The sequence below is a fragment of the Nicotiana sylvestris genome, chromosome 2 (assembly GCF_000393655.2).
Source record: "Nicotiana sylvestris chromosome 2, ASM39365v2, whole genome shotgun sequence".
In the NCBI taxonomy this organism is placed as follows: domain Eukaryota; kingdom Viridiplantae; phylum Streptophyta; class Magnoliopsida; order Solanales; family Solanaceae; genus Nicotiana; species Nicotiana sylvestris.
In genome coordinates, this window is record NC_091058.1 from 200,666,957 (window position 1) to 200,685,254 (window position 18,298).

Here is an 18,298-nt window from a genome sequence, read left to right on the forward strand (position 1 = left end):
TGGTTGGTGTTGAGGTGATGCACATGCTAGGTGATGGACGTATGGGCAGGCACCGTAGTAATTCTGACTCTGTTGATTCTGTGGAGCTATGTAGTCATCTATTCTTGTTATTATTCATGTACTCTCCATTTGTTAGAGGAATTGAGTTGTGATTCATGTTAGAAATCCTGTGTAGGCTATATATCGGTACTATTGGTACCCCAGATGTCATTTCGTTATTGAATTATTTTCTTAATTTGCAATCATATACTCAGTCACATCTATCATTTCCATATCCTATATTAGTCTCTGTTGCCATTAATGTTAGATCATATTATCATTGATTGGCTAATTGTTATGACATTGGTGAGCCTGAGAGACTAGATATATTGATGACCGAGTGGGGCCACTTGTGAGTGATAATTTTGTGATTGGACTACACACTGCTTCAAGCTATATTGATTCATGCCATGATTTGCTTAAATTAGTGCTTGGGCAGGATTTGCCCCTCCGGAAGCTGACATAGCAGTAGCGAGTGCAGGTACCCACTGAGTGCGAGCTATGAGAGCGAGTGCCGAGTGTGAGTGTCGATTTATAGATAGATGATGTTATTAGCTTTATTTGACAGAATAGGTGAGCGAGCTCAGATTTGGTGAGTTAGAGTCCCTCTTTTAAGTTAGGAGGTTAGAAGTTTGTTATTTGTTTGTGACTTGTATATCTTGCACAATAATCATGAAGTGTATATTTGATGATTTGAGTTTCTATAGGGCTTAATTGTTAGTATCAGCCGAAGTGGTGGTGTTCCTATGCTTGATTTATTGAGAGTGGTTTTAATGCTTACTCGAGGACGAGCAAGAGTTTAAGTGTGGGGTTGTGATTTTCGGTCAAAATGCATATATTTACTTATTGTTGCCTTATATTCTAATACTTTTAATTATTTTTTGAGTATTAATTATATTACTTTATGCTTAATATTATATTTTAACTATGTAGGAATAAAGTGGTGTGAATATGAAGAGATTTGAAGTAACATTGAATAAAACGCGAAAGATAAAAGAAAATTCAAAGAATATAAAATAAGGAAACAAAAGGAGGACATCCACCAAAAACAAAAGGGGTACACCCTTTGGTGTTTGTCCCCCCAAGTGTAGGTCAAAAGGAATGGAAAATGCCATTGAAGCAAAGGATTGGAATTGTACTTGCAAAAACGTCGTGCTGGATTTTTTATTTCGCCCGGGACAAGATTATTGCTGCCCTACATGGTCCTAACTCGTATAAAAGGGGTTCTATACCTATTTAAAAGAGACCGAATATATATTTGGAAGGAGAACATGCCACTTTGGAGGGGAGAACATAAACCACGCTTGGAAGAAGCTTCTAACTAGTTTTTCTTCTCTTCTCTTCCTTTAATTTCTTAGTTTATTAGTTCAGAGTTGTGGGTGCTACATGAATGTTTTAGTTTGAAGCTTGAATTATTCTTATTATTTTATCCTATTGGTTTATTTATTCAATCTTGAGCTTAATTATTTTATTACTTGATCACCAATTGAATACTATCTATGAATCTAGGATTGAACTCGGGAGAGTGAATTCTAGATTGCACATAAGATTGAGTAGACCAAGATCTTGTACTTGATATTGGGAACAAATTTGTGGTTAGGATATGGATATATTTTATCGCCTTGCATGGTTATTATACGAAAATTATTAATGTGTTCTTTTTAATCCTAATTCCATAGAAATATAGGCGTTAGTATAGCTTGAATAGAAGAGTAGTTCTTTGCGAAAATACTATGAGTAATAATAACCCCGTCAACCAATAAACCAGATAAATTCTCATTCTAACAATCATGTTGATAATCGAAAGCATTAAAATATAGATTAAAGAAGAACAGAGAGAAAAACTCTTGTAATTCCTTGCTTCCAAATAGAAATTTTCCTCTCCAATAATGTCTCCCCTCTAAAAAGTAGGCTTAGAATCCCTTTTATACATGTTGGGGGCATGTATGGTCGAAACAACCAAGTCGTAGCCGAAATAGGAAAAGTTTTCCGCTTCGGCGTTTTGAATCATGCATGGCGCAAAACTGGACGCCCAACTTTATATAATGCTATCTTTTGCATTTTGAATTGTGTCAGGCTCAAACTTGGATGAAAAAAAAACATAATCCTCTAATTTATTCCATTTTAGCTTCAATTTATGCACAATTCTTCCATATCACCTCTGATTGACCTCTATCCATAAAAATATCATTATTTAGCTCAAGTCATAAATATTCGCACTAAAATTAACAAGGTCGAGGCAGAATGCAAGGAAATTTATATGGAAAAACATTAACTAAGTCGGATCCTTAGTTGAGAAAATAGAAATTTTGAACTACTTTATGAATTACATGAGTTTTGGTGTTAAATTCATTGTTTGAATACTTGGTTTGGAGCCTCGAGGGCTCGGGTAAGTTTTGGATAGGCCACAGAGTGAGTTTGGACTTAAAAAAAATTGTTGTTGCATCTGGTATTGTTGCAGGCTCTGATATCGCAATTGCAAGGACATGCTTTGCAATTGCGAGCCGAAAAGGCTTGGCAATTGCGAGGGCTTTATCGCAATTGCGAAGAAGCCCAGGCTAGCATTTGTTCGCATTTGCGAAGTCAACAGGGGAGTCAAAGATCGCAATTGCGATAAATTGCTCGCAATTGCGAGAGGAGCAGACATGCAGCAGGTTCGCAATTGCGAATCCTGTCTCGCATTTGCGAGCTTCACAATTGCAAAGCTCTTATCGCATTTGCGACATCTGCACTTGAGAAAAACATCATTTAGACGGGATTTTCACTTCATTCTTCAAAATTTCAAAACTTAAACTCCAAAGGGCGATTTTCCTAGGGCAATTCCTTCCCAAATCATAAGTAAATGAATCTTATCTCTTTTTCTTCAATCTATTTAATCTTTTTGCATGATTTCATCTCAAAATCTAGGGTGTTTCATTGAAAATTGGGTGCTAATGTGTAGAAATTAGGAATTTGGAAATTTGGGGATTTGGACCTCAATATGAGGTCAGATTTCAAAACCAATTACATATTTGAGTTCGTGGGTGAATGGGTAATCCGATTTGGTTCGAACTTCGAGTTTTAACAAAGCGGGCCTAGGGTCGATTTTTGACTTTTTGGGAAAAACCTTGGAAATATATACTCATGCATTAGAATTGGTTTATTTAACGTTTATTGATGTTATTAAGTAAATTATTACTAGATTCAAGCGGATTGGATGTGAAACCGAGAGGTAAAATGGTAATTGAGGCTTAATTTTTGGCCGTGGAATTGAGGTAAGTATTTGGTCTAACCTTAGCTTGTGAGAATAGGTGTTGTGGTCTTATTTGCTACGTGTTAGTGTTGAGTACGACGTATAGATGTGGTGACGACTATCTATATGTTGGTGTCGATCATGCGAGTGAGTCATATTGTGACTGTTGTGACTCTTATTATGCATTGTTCATGCTTAAATTGATGATTATCCATGTTGAACAAGACTTATGATATTTTTTTGGTAATTGACCATTGTTGAGTATTGACTCAAGTTAAGACTTCTTTCGTGGAGTTAACTATTGAAACAAGATTGTTATTGATGATTCCCTTGCCGGGATGTTATTGTTTCTATTGTTGATTCCCTTGCCAGGATGTTATTATTTCTATTGTCGATTCCCTTGCCGAGATGTATTGTTTCTATTGTTTGGGTGAGGAAGAGCGTAAAGTAGGAAGGGTGATGCCGTGCATGATATCGTGAGTGAGTGGTAATGCACGAAGGGTGATGTTGTGCCGATATTGTGAGTGTTAATGCATGAAGAGTGATGCCGTGCCATTATTTGAGAGCTACTGCACGAAGGGTGATGTCGTGTAACGATTATGAGAGTTAATGCACGAAGGGTGATGTCGTGCCATTTCTGTTGTTTCTTATGGTGAGAACGAGAGTAAAAGCACGAAGGTGATGGTGTACACGTGTTACTATCTCATTATCCTTATTGATGCAAATATGGTTTTCATTATGGTTCTTTATTGAATTACTGTTAGAATTTGACATTCCTCATAGCATATTTCCCCTTCCCATCTTTATCTGTTATTTTCCGTTATTATTGCTCTGTGGGTATATGATTTAACTGCACAGGGTTATATGGTTGTCGTGTCCTAGCCTTGTCACTATTTCACCGAGGTTAGGTTTGACACTTATCAATACATAGGGTCGGTTGTACTGATACTGCACTCTGCACTTTTTGTGCAGATCTCGAAGCTGAACCTTGTGAGTAGATTCGAGGTTGCTACCTTTAGTCCAGGGAAACCAAGGTAGAACTGCTAGCGTTCGCAGAGCCTGAAGTCCCCTTTCCCTATTTTAGTTTCTTCTATCTCTTCTATTTCGAGAATAGTTGTACTTCTTTCAGACTTATATTTGTTGTAAATCTTAGTCATTCGTGGATTGTGACACCAGATCTTTGGGGATAGTTGTGTATTAGAATTGTTGGATTGCTATAACACTTCCGCATTTCATTATTATTTTATTTTAGTTATTATCTGTTCCTAGTTGAATTAATAATATTGTTGTAAAACTGTAACTGTCGATTTGCCTTGCTTTCATGAGTAGGCGCCATCACGATTCCTGAAGGTGGGGAAATTAGGGTCATGACAAGTTGGTATTAGAGCTCTAGGTTGCCTAGGTCTCACAATTCACGAACAAGCTAGGTAGAGTCTGAAGGATCAGTACGGAGATGTATGTTCTTATCCCCGAGAGGCTACAGAGTTTAGCAAAATTTCACATCTATTCCTTTATGTCGTGCGACTTGATTTCTCAATGCTAATTGAACTTCCACTCTGTTCTTTCGTAGATTGTGAGAACACGTATTGCTTCCTCAGCTGACCAGTAGCCTGAGCCCCAGTGGCAGCTCCTATGATGGGCAGAGGCCGAGGTAGAGGTAGGTCTTAGCCCAAAGCTCGGGCAGCAGCACCAGCGGCAAAGCCTCAAGTAGAGTTTGAGGATAAGGTTACGGCTCAAACAGTTCCAGCAGGCCAGCTCACGTCACAGAGCGGTTCATCGCCACCCCGGTACTCTAGGATGCTCTGGTCCATCTAGTGGGCTTTATGGAGAGTATAACTCAGGCAAGCATATTCTCTGTAGCACCAGCTGCATCTCATGCTGGAGGAGGAGACTAGACTCCTGCTACTCGCACCCCGGAACAGATGCTCCCCAATTTCAGACTCTAACAGCTCAGTTGGGATAGTTTCATCGGGTTTTGTGGCATAAACCGGTGATGGGTTAGCTATGTCTACTGATGCCTTGTGGAGGCTAGACAGGTTCACCTAGCATTTTACTACCACTTATGGCGGTAAATATTCAGAGGATCCCCATGATTATTTGGAAAGTTATCACAAGGTTCTATCAGGTTCCGCTAAGAAGTGGTGGAGGTATTCTTGTTTGTCCAGACAAGCTGGATCACCAGCTCTGAATGGGGATCAGTTCTCTCAGCTATTTTGGAGAAGTTTCTCCCTATCACTCGGAGAGACGATTATCGGAGGCAGTTTGAGCACCTCTAGCAGGGTTGTATGACTGTCACCCAGTATGAGACTAGGTTTGTTGATTTGGATCGTCATGCTCTTCTTATACTCCCCACCGAGAGAGGGAGAGAGGAGGTTTATTGAGGGACATGCTCAGCCTATTCGATTGTAGATGGCTAAGAAGACATGGAGCGAGATTTCCTTCCAGGAGTGGTCAGGTGTCTAACAAAAAGGCCCCGTCATTCTAGTAGGTTCAGTGGTGCCTCGTCTGGAGGTAGGGATTCTTTTGGTAGGGGCCATCCTCCCAGGCCATTTCATTCAGCACTAAAGGTTTCTCACGGTGCTCCAAGTGGTCGTGGTTCTCATATACAGTATTCAGATCAGCTACTTTACAGTGCATCATTAGCTACTATTAGTGCACCTCTGCTCCAGAGTTTTTAGGGTGGCCAATCAGGCCGTCAGGGTCAATTCCAGGATCAGCAGTCCCGGCAACCGATGACTTGTTATACTTGTTGCGATTCGAGGCACATTACTAGATTTTACCCTCAAGATTCAAGCATCTTGTGCCATGGTTCAGGAAACGGGTTTTCCACCGCCCGCTCAGCCAGCGAGGTGCAGGGGTCAAACAGTTAGAGGTGGAGGTAGAGGTGTTAGAGGTGGAGGCCAGCTAACAGGAGGCCATCCCAAAGGCGTAGTTCAGAGTGGTGGGGCCTAGCCTCGATGTTTTGCTTTTCCAGCCAAGCCTGAGGCTGAGTCCTCCGATGCTGTTATCACAGGTACTGTTTTGGTTTGTAGTAGAGATGTTTCAGTTCTATTTGATTCTGGGTCTACAAACTCCTATGTGTCTTCTTATTTTGCTTCATATTTGGTTGTTCCTCGTGATTCTTTGAGTTCTCTCATATATGTGTCTATGTCGGTTGGCGATTCTATTGTTGTAGATCGTGTCTATCATTCGTGCATGGTCGTTATTGGGAGTCTTGAGACTAGTGTAGACCTCTTACTCCTTGATATGGTTGATTTCGATGTTATTTTTGGGATGGATTGGTTGTCACCTTACCACACTATATTGGACTATCATGCCAAGACTGTGGCCTTAGAATGTTGGTTTGCCTTTGCCTCGATTGGAGTGAAGAGGGACTCCTTCTCATTTTGTTAGTAGGGTTATTTCTTATATGAAGGCTCGGTGTATGGTCGATAAGGGGTGTTTGGATTACTTAGAATATGTTCGGGATTCTAGTGGAGGTTTCTTTTATGGATTCTGTGTCAGTTGTTCGAGAGTTTCCAGAAGTATTTCCTGCAAACCTACAGGGGATGCCACCCGACAGGGATATCGACTTTTGCATTGATTTGGCTCCAGGCACTCAGCCCATTTCTATTCCGCCATAATGCATGGCCCCGCCAGAGTTGAAAAATATTAAAGGAGCAGCTGCAAGACTTGCTTGATAATGGCTTTATCATACCTAGTGTCTTGCCCTGGGGTGCACCGGTGTTGTTTGTTAAGAAAATGGATGGGTCGATGAGGATGTGTATAGATTATCAACTGTTAAATAAGGTCACCATCAAGAACAAGTATCCATTGCTAATGATTGATGATTTGTTTGATCAGCTTCAGGGTGCCAAAGTGTTTTCGATGATTGATTTGAGATAAAGATACCACCAGTTTAGGATTAGGGCATCTGATGTCCCTAAGATAGCTTTTCGCACTCGGTACAGGCATTACGAGTTTCTGGTGATGTCATTAGGTTGACAAATGCCCCAGTAGTACTCATGGATTTAAGGAACCGAGTATTCAGGGCGTATTCGGATTCCTTCTTAATTGTCTTCATTGATGATAATTCGATCTATTCCCATAGCCGATAGGAGCATGAGAAGCATTATCGAGTCATTCTTAAGACCTTGAGAGACAGTCAGTTGTATGTTAAGTTTTCGAAGTATGAGTTTTGGTTAAGTTCAGTTTCCTTCTTGGGTCACGTTGTATCCGCGAAGGGTATTCAGGTAGATTCGAAGAAGATAGAGGAAGAAAAGTACTAGCCTAGACCCACATCAGCAACAGAGATCCGGAGTTTCTTGGGTTTGGAGGATTATTACTATCGGTTTGTGGAGGGGCTTTCATCTATAGCAGCCCCGATGACCAGGTTGGCCCAGAAGGGGTGCCAGTTCAGGTGGTCAAACAAGTGTGAGGCGATCTTTCAAAAGCTCAAGACGGCTTTGATTATGGCATCGGTGTTGGTTTTGCCCACAGGTTCAGGGTCATATACAATATATTGTGACGCAATTTGTAATGGTCTTGGTGCGGTATTGATACGGGATGGTAAGGTTATAGTTTATGCTTCATGATAGTTGAATATTCACGAGAAAAATTATCCAGTTCATGATTTAGAGATAGCATCCATTGTTCACGTGCTGAACATTTGGAGGCACTATTTATATGGCGTGTCATGTGAGGTGTTCACGGATCACAAAAGTCTACAATACTTGTTCAAGCAGAAGGAACTAAATTTGAGGTAGAGTAGGAGGTTTGAGCAATTGAAAGACTATGATATCACTATCTTGTATCATTCGGAGAAGGCAAATGTTATAGTTGATGCTTTGAGTAGGAAGTCAGCTACTATGGGCAGCCTTTCATATATTCTAGTCGATGAGAGACCGCTTGTTTGGATGTTCAGGCTTTAGCCAATCAGTTCATGAGGTTGGATGTTTCTGAGCCCAATCGTGTTCTAGTTTGCACAGTTGCTCGGTCTTCATTATTTGAGCGTATCAGGGATCTACAGTATGATGACCCTCATTTCCTTTTCCTTAGGGACACAGTGTTACATGGTGGTGCCAAGCAGGTTACAGTTGGAGATGATGGAGTTTTGAGGATGCAGGGTCGAGTTTGTGTGCCTAATGTGGATAGACTTCATGAGTTGATTCTAGAGGAGGCCCATAGTTCCCGGTATTCTACTCATCCGGGCACCGCTAAGATTTATCAGGACTTGCAACATCATTATTGGTGGGGGAGGATGAAGAAGGATATTGTTGCGTATGTAGCTCAGTGTTTGAATTGTCAGCAGATAAAGTACGAGCATTAGTGACCTGATGGTTTGTTTCAGAAGACTGAGATTCCTAAGATCACTATGGACTTCGTTGTTGGACTCCCACAGACTTAGAGGAAGTTCGACAAAGTATGGGTTATTGTGGATAGGCTGACCAAGTCTGCGCACTTCGTTCCTGTGGCAGTTTCCTATTCTTCAGAGCGGTTCGCTGAGACCTACATTCGGGAGATTATTCGTCTCCATGGTGTGCCTATGTATATCATTTCTGATCAGGGTACGCAGTTTATCTCGCATTTTTGGAGGGTAGTTCAGTGTGAATTGGGTACACGGGTCGAGTTAACCACATCATTTCATCCACAGATGGATGGACAGTCCAAGCATACTATTCAGATTTTGGAGGACATGCTCCGCGCCTGTGTTATTGACTTTGGAGGTTCTTGGTATTAGTTCTTGCCATTAGCGGAGTTTGCCTACAACATAAGCTATCAGTCGAGCATCCAGATGGCTCCCTGTAAGGCATTATATGGTGGGTGGTGTCGATCGCCAGTTGGGTGGTTTGAGCTGGGGAGGCTCGGTTGTTGGGTACAAATTTGGTACAGCACGCTTTGGACAAGGTTAAGATCATTGAGGATAAGCTGCGTACAGCTCAGTCAAGGCAAAAGAGTTATGCCGACCGTAAGGTTCGTGATGTGGCATTCATGGTCGAAGAGCGAGTGTTGCTTCGGGTGTCGCCCATGAAGGGCGTGATGAGATTGAGTAAGAAGGGCAAGCTAAGCCCTAGGTTCATCGGACCTTTTGAGATTCTTGATTGAGTGGGAGAGATGGCTTACAGACTTGCATTGCTGCCGAGTTTATAAGTTGTGCATCCAGTGTTTCATGTGTCTATACTTCGGAAGTATCATGGAGATCCATCCCACGTGTTAGACTTCAGCACTGTCCAGTTGGACAAGGACTTGACCTATGAGGAGGAGCCGGTAGCTATCCTAGACCGGCAGGTTTGTCAGTTGAGATCGAAGAATTTCCCTTTAGCTCGTGTGTAGTGGAGAGGTCAGCCTGTTGAGGCAGTGACCTGGGAGTCCGAGTCCGATATGCGGAGTAGATATCCCCATTTGTTCACCGATTCAAGTACTTTTCTATGTCCGTTCGAGGATGAACGGTTGTTTTAGAGGTGGAGAATTTGATGACCTAAATGGGTCATCTTGTAATTTAGAATCCAAATTCGGGTTTTGAAGCCTTGAAACCCTTATTTTCTTTCTCCTCGATTTACGTGCGCACTGCAGGCACGTTTCTAGAAAGCTTTTAAGTGAAATTTAAGAAAAATATGGAATTTGGCCTTAAAAATTGTTTAAATTTGACGTCAGTCAAAATTTTTTGGTAAATAGATCCAGACACATAATTTGACGGTCCCATAGGATCCGTAGGAAAATATGGGACTTGGATGTATGTCCGGAATTGAATTTTGGGTCTCGAGAAATGAATTTTTGAAGAAAATTATTTTCTGAAAAATATAAAGATATTTAGAAATTTAATAATGTTTGGACTCATTAGTATCGGGCACGTATTTTGGTTCTGTAGCCCGGTATGGGTTTAATATAGTATTTAGGTCATATCTGTGAAATTTGGTGAAAAACAGAAGAGAGTTGATATAAGTCGGACCCTTGGTTGAGAAAATATAAATTTTGAACTACTTTATGAATTTCATGAGTTTTTGTGTTAAATTCGTTGTTTAAGATGTTATTTTTGCGATTTGATCGCACGAGCAAGTTTGTATTATGTTTTTAGACTTGTGTGCATATTTAGTTTGGAGCCCCGAGGGCTCGCATGTATTTTGGATGGCCACGGAGTGAGTTTGGACTTAGAAAAAAATTGTTGTTGCATCTGGTATTGTTGCAGGATCTGATCTCGCAATTGCGAGGTCAGGCTTCGTAATTGCGACCCTAACAGGCTTGGAAATTGCGAGGGCTTTATCGCAATTGTGAAGAAGCCCAGGCTAGCTTTTGTTCGCATTTGCGAACATCCATTCGCAATTGCGAAGTCAACATGGAGCGTCAAATATCGCAATTGTGACAAATTGCTTGCAATTGCAAGAGGAGAAAACATGCAGTAGGTTCACAATTGCGAAGCCTATCTCGCATTTGTGAGCTTCGCAGTTGTGAAGCTCCTATCGCAATTGCAACATCTGCACCTGAGCAAAACATCATTTAGACGGGATTTTCACTTCATTCTTCAAAATTTCAAAACCTAAACTCCAAAGGGAGATTTTCCTAGAGTTCATCCCCAGATCATAGGTAAATGAATTTTTACTCTTTTTCTTCAATCTATTTTATCTTTTTACATGATTTCATCTCAAAATCTAGGATTTTTCATGGGAAATTGGGTGTTCTTGGGTAGAAATTAGGAATTTCGAAATTTGGGGATTTGGACCACAATATGAGGCTGGATTTCAAAACCAATTGCATATTTGAGTTCGTGGGTGAATCGGTAATCGAGTTTTGGTACAAACTTCGAGTTTTGACCAAGCGGGTCTGGGGTAGATTTTTGACTTTTTGGGTAAAACATTGGGAAATCTATACTCATGCATTAGAATTGATTTAATTAGCGTTTATTGATGTTATTAAGTAAATTATGACTAGATTCAAGCCGATTGGAAGTGGAACCAAGCACTAAAGCGGTAATTGAGGCTTGATTTTTGGTCGTGGATTCGAGGTAAATGTTTGGTCTAACCTTAGCTTGAGAGAAATAGGTGTTGTGGTCTTATTTGCTACATGTTAGTGTTGAGTAGGACGTATAGATGTGTTGACGAGTATCTATACGTTGGTGTCGATCATATGAGTGAGTCTTATACTATGATTGTTGTGACTCTTATTATGCAATGTTCATGCCTAAATTGATGATTATCCATGTTGAAAATGACTTATGATATTTTATTGGTAATTGAGCATTGTTGAGTATTGACTCAAGTTGAGACTTATTTTGGGGAGTTAACTATTGAAACGAGATTGGTTATAGCTTATTCCCTTACTGGGATGTTATTGTTTCTATTGTTGATTCCCTTGCCGGGATGTTATTGTTTCAATTGTTGATTCCCTTGCCGGGGTGTATTGTTTCTATTGTTTGGATGAGGAAGATTTTAAAGCACGAAGGGTGATGTCGTGCATGATATTTTGAGTGAGTGTTAATGTACGAAGGGTGATGCTGTGCCGATATTGTGAGTGTTAATGCACGAAGGGTTATGTCGTGCCATGATTTGAGAGCTAATGCACAAAGTGTGATGATGTGCCATGATTATGAGAGTTAATGCACGAAGGGCGATGACGTGCCATTTCTGTTGTTTCTTATGGTGAGAACGAGATTAAAAGGACGAGGGTGATACCGTGCACGTGTTTTGTTTCATTATCCCTGTTGATGCAAATATGGTGTTCATTATCCTTCTCTATTAAATTACTGTTAGGATTTGATATTTCTCGCAGCATGTTTCCCCTTCCCATCTTCATCTGTTATTTTTCGTTATTATTGCTCTGCTCGTATATGATATAACTGCATAGGTTTATATGGTGGGCGTGTCATAGCCTCGTCACTACTTCTCCAAGGTTAGGCTCAACACATACCAGTACATAGGGTCGGTTGTACTAATACTGCACTCTGCACTTTTTGTGCAAATATCGTTACCGAACCTTGTGAGTAGATTCGAGGTTGCTACCTTCAATCTAGGGAGACCAAGGCAGATCTGTTGGTGTTCGCAGAGCCTAAAGTTCCCTTTCCCCATTTTAGTTTCTTCTATCTCTTCTATTTCGAGAACATTTGTATTTCTTTCAGCCTTATATTTGTAGTAAATATTAGTCGTTCGTGGATTGTGACATCAGATCTTTGGGGATAGCTATGTATTAGAATTGTTGGATTGCTATATCACTTCCGCATTTCATAATTATTTTATTTTAGTTATTATCTGTTCTTGGTTGAATTAATAATAATGGTGGTTATTGATACCAAATTTTTCCCTCATATATTTTAAAATATGTATGCATACTTTCAAAATATTGTACATGCATTTACAAACATTCACAAGTATTTTTACAATTTTTCTATAATTTTTAAAGGCCCTAAATCAATTTAATTCTGCATTTTTAATTATTTAAATCTTCTATAATTATCTCTCATATTACTTTACAATGATTTAGTCATCTAAATTCATCATTTATGCTCATATGAGTGTTCAAATATTTTAATTGTATTTTTTACAATTACATTTGCATTTTTAAAAGTCTAATTGCATATTTTACAATAATAGCCCATATATATACATAACTATATTATCTATACAGAAAATGACTTTTATATTTTTATAATATTAAAAAATATTTTTAAATCACCTTCATGCATGAAAATCATTTGTATCATTTAATTAGCTATTTTTAAAATTATTTTATTTAGTAAATTGGATATTTAACAAATAGCTTCTAATTATACCCAAAATCGGACCTTCCCCAGCCCAATTTAATTTAATCTAAGCTCAAATCACCCCAGCCCAAAACCTAAAGACCTCTACCCGACCCAAACCCCTCTGATTTGGTTGTTGATCTCTGAGATCAACGGCCCCCATTCCCCCTTTCCTTTTATAACCCAAAGGACCCCTAAGCCTAGCCATTTCTCTGAACACAGTCGCCCTTAGATCCCCTTTTTCTCCGGTTCTCTCTGAAAATAACCCTAACCCTAGCGTCGTCACCTAAAATTTTCCCCCAAACTCTTCGATTATTACCCATTCCACGAGGTTCCCTGGTGATTAGAGGCCTCTACCAGCCTCTTTCTTCTTCTGGTTATTCAATTTTTTTGTTTCATGAAGGGATCTCTAAGAGATCCAACCCATATTTTGTTCGAAACCGTTTAAGAATCCACCTATGATCATCTCCGTTTGTGAGTACTATTATCTTGTGTTTATGGATCGAATCTCTTTCATCTCTGTCATTTTCTCAAAACCCTTATCTCTTACACTTTGAATCTGTTCAGATCCTTGTAGATCTGAAACGTTTTGAAGTTTATACGGCAGTTTCCTTTAAAATTTTCCTGTTCTTCTTATCATCGACTAGTTTTAATGTTCCTTTGAATTAGGGTTTTGATTCTTTATTATTTGTTGTAGATCTGAAGTGGTTTCGAGTTTCTATAGCATTTTTCTCTAAAGGGTTTCTGCTTTTCTTACTGTTAATCGATCCTAATGTTCCTAATAATTAGAATTTCACTTTGTCTTGTTTCTGCAAAAACTTTTCTAAAGTTCCTATGTGTTTGATTATCTTTTTCTATTGATTCTTTCATGACTATATTACGGTCTTTAGTTTGTTTGATTGTCTCATTATTCACTTCCATATTTGCCCGTTATTTTGAGTGATTGATCAAGTACCTAAACTTCCTAGGGTTTGAAATTTACGTTGTTTACTGAGGCGATTACATCCTGTAATTTTATTTACTTTCCTTATATTTGGACTCCTAACTAGTACTACTTGCCTTAATTGCTCCTGCTAATCTTATTTTGTGGGTTGAATGACTTACCAACGCAGATTGGTTACTAATTTACTTGTGTTACCTCATTTGTGTGACTAATTGTATGTTATTTGCCGAATTTTAGTGTTCTGATTCTAATTGGCTATCAGATCAGACTCACCACTTACCTTATTTGGGCCTCAATTCTGAGTTATTTTTTATATAATCCCATGATTTTTGCTTATTGATTAGCCTTGTAATGCCTAAAATAATTGACCGATTATTTCTTTGCCTTATTTGCAAACCTTTAAACTACTTTACCTTATTTACTCTACTCGACTCAATGTTATATCAACCTCACTCTTTTCTTTTAACACACACACACACACACAGACATAGAAAGACACACAAAGTTCTTGCTCTCTTCCCCTATCACAATCTTCTACTCTCTATTTGTTACATTGTCTACCCGGCTTGAAGCCAAGACTAGACCTTTGGACCCTGTTTACTCCACTCTTCTATTGCTATCTCTTAACTGGTATGCTTCCACTACTGCTATTCAATTAAACCTATGTGTTTCCTTATAATTAGCATGTATTTCTTTTGTTTAATCAAACCTATGTGTTTCCTTATTCAGCAAGTTTACTGCTATTCAATTTAACTATGTGTCCTATTATCAGCATGTCTACTTCTGTTTAACCTATGTTTTCAGCATGTCTACTTATGTTTAATTAAACCTACGTGTTTCCTGCTTTCAACGTGTATATATGTCTGTAAATTAGACCTATGTCTATTTATTTCTCAACTAGCATATTCTTCTTGCCCTATTTTAAGTACTCATCCCTAACAAACTCCTGATTGATTCATGATTTCTATGTTCTCAACCTCATTACCTTCTTGTATGATTGTCCAACCCCAGCATGCTGCCCTATGACCAATATCTGCCTGTATGATCACCTAGTAATAGCTAATGGATTAAGGCCATGTGAAACTTTGCCTTGTCTGTTGTTGATTGATGGAGTTTAGGGCTGAACTCCTTCTACTAAGTGTGTGTTGCTCATGATTCTTATGATCTGATAATCTGCTTCTATGCACTTCTGAAACCTAAACTATCTTTCTAAAAACAAAACTGTCTTCCATTTAATAAACTATTTTCAACTCCCACTCATAGAGCATCTAGGGTCCTGCCCCTCCAGTGTGAGCATTGCCTAGGAGTCCATGAGACTCCTTTGAACTTTGACACACTGGGGTTGGCTCTCCAAATTTGCTCACAAACGATTTCTTTAAAAGTTTTCTTGTGTAAGCATTGCCCGGGGTCCCTGAGACCCTTGGGAACTTTGACACACCAGGATACCATTGGGTGCACTATGAGAATATTCGCATGTTCATACTTGGTTGAAGGCCTGGTATTTCAAGGTTTACTTTTTGGGCCTATCCAGGTTCCCTATAATTTAGCACTATCATTTCTGTAATTCATTCATCTTTGGTCTGTAATAATAATTCTTATAAAACAGATATTGGCAATATTAGTAAAATTGGGAGGGGTTTTTATATATATATTGTTGGGAAAGCATAGATACCATGCCTATAGGGTTTAAAATCAGTCCTGCATTCTAGATATCATGCCTATAGGTTACTGCGATGTTCGTTTATTTAAACACCATGCCTGTAAGTTTAAAATCAGTCTCTGCATGCCAACAAGGCTTATACCAATTTTTGCATACAAATAAGGTTTAAATCTGTTTCTGCATTTAGATATCATGTCTATAAGGTTTTAAAACCAATTTTTGCATTTAGATACCTTGTCTATAAGGTTTTAGAACCAATTTATGCATTTAGATACCATTTCTATAAGGTTTTAAAACCAATTTCTGCATCTATATACCATGTCTATAAATTTTAAGTCTGTTTCTACACCTAGACAACATGCCAATAAGGTTTAAATCAATTCTCGCATCTAGATACCATGTCTATAAGTTTGAAATCATTTTCTACACCTAGACAACATACTTATAGGACCTAATGAACCAAACTGCCTTCTTAAAATTGTTTACTGGTTTATTGCAGTTCTGATTAACAATTAGATATCATGTTCATAGAAAATCTCTGATTCATGCCTAGGCAAGCCTGTAGGGCGATTAAAATCTAAAAATTATAAAACTTTCCTTTGTTTGTGAACTGCCCAGATTCAGCTAGTCCTATAATTAGTAGGAAACTGATTAAGTACCTTCTGCCTCGCTTTAATAAAACACTGCATATCTTCTTCTTTGTGCTCACCTAGATATCCTTCTATAGGCCCTTTTTAAAGTGTCTAAAATAGTGTAGTTTGAGACGTGCAATTGCTTGCTTATTTGTGGAGGTAAGCGTGAGCCTTTAACTGTTCCTTTGTCTGACGGTCCTATTTGTTTTGCCTATCCCTTACAAGTTATTTGCTTTAGGTGCCCTAACGCTCCTTAAATCCGTTAGGTGGCGACTCTTCAAATTACATGCCCAATTACCAAAAGGAAATGAGTTTTTCCCAAATGAATGTCGAAACTCGGACTCCGCAAGGAAAAAGGAGGCGTGACAGCATGGTGACTTTGCTGGGGATATTTTAGGCTTTTACCATAAAGAATTTGTTTTTTGTAAATTAGTCTTAAGCATGATTTATTATGTTAATACATGTGTACCATTTCCCTTTCCCTTTATTTGGATTTAATTGTGTTATACCCTATGTTATCGTGCGTGAAAGTATGCCATAAGTAAATTGATGGAAGCTCGGGAATGAGATGATACATCCCGCATTTTTGGACATTAAGTTTTCATCGTAAAGCTATTCGACGCAAGCTCGGGAATGAGATTATTTTGAGGTTACAAGTATTATGCTATTTCAAACAAGATATGAGTAAATTCGTGAAGGTGAGAAGGTAAACAAATCGAAGATAATGAATTTCGTCGAAATATGGCATTTTGGGATAAAAATTGACCCGAGCTAAAATATCGGGTATTTATGGACTAGTACCATACAAGGTACCTCATGGCCATGATAGTAAGGTGTATAAAGTGTATTAAAAATAAGTAGAATTTTAAGTAATTTGAGATAATTTTCAATTATGCGGGTAATTAGTTAATTACCGGGTAGCGCGACATTACCAAATTAATTAATTAGTGGACAAAGACTACAATTCCCCCAACCCCACATGGCAAGAAGCCAATTATTGACCAAATTACTAATAGTTATCTTGGATTATGTGGCAAAGTCTAAAACAAGAGTCATGTGGCTATTTGGTATTTTAATATTACAAATTGCCTCCTTTACATATGCAGTACTATGGGTTCATCTATTCTGAATAATGGATGAACTTTATCTTCAATGCACATTTTGCATCATAAATTACCCTGAGATCCTTTCTCTACACTTTATGTGTTCAAAATTCTTATCCTTTCCTGAGACTTAATTGAACTGAACAAGGCCTTGAAAGGTGAAGCTGAAATTTGTTTGCTGACATGTTATGCATTCAAGTATTATGCAATTGGTTGAAATAATAACTTGGATAATGTCGAGTAATTTGGGTGTGCACTTAACAGAAAGCTATATAAGGGCTGGAAACTAGTTGACTTTAGTGCGAGATGCCTGCTGAAGCCAAACTAGTTGTCTTATGTCTCTGCTATGTTATCCACTTTTAATGAAATTCTGTTGTTTAACCCATGTGACATCGACGCAGGTATGTTAAGGTCATCCCTTCTTTGTTTTGGCATGGTCCAAATTATATTGAAGAAATACGAGCAAATACATAGTTTTCATAAATTACTCTATTCATAGAGTTATTAGGGGTGTCTATATTCTTGATTCCCGTGAAAAATATTATTATTTCCTTTTCATGTGTCTCAGAATAATACACAGTTGAAAAAGGTTAATCGAAAAGAATATTAAGATTATTACATATTTTTCATGTATTTCATCCATTTATACATATGCAATACCCATGACCAGATGGCATTATATACGCGTATATATGCATATTATATTTATATGAGATACGGGAAAAAGGTTACGGCGTTATATACGCACTACCACCTGATCAACTGGTATATGATGATGGTGTTGCCCATAGTGGCTGATATATGATTCAAACGACGTTATATACGCGTATATATGTATATATATATATATATATATATATATGTATATGGGATATGGGAAAGGTTATGACGTTATATACACACCACCACCTGATCAGCTGGTATACGATGATGATTTTGCCCACTGTGGCCGATATGATATGATGGGATGCCCTCAAGGC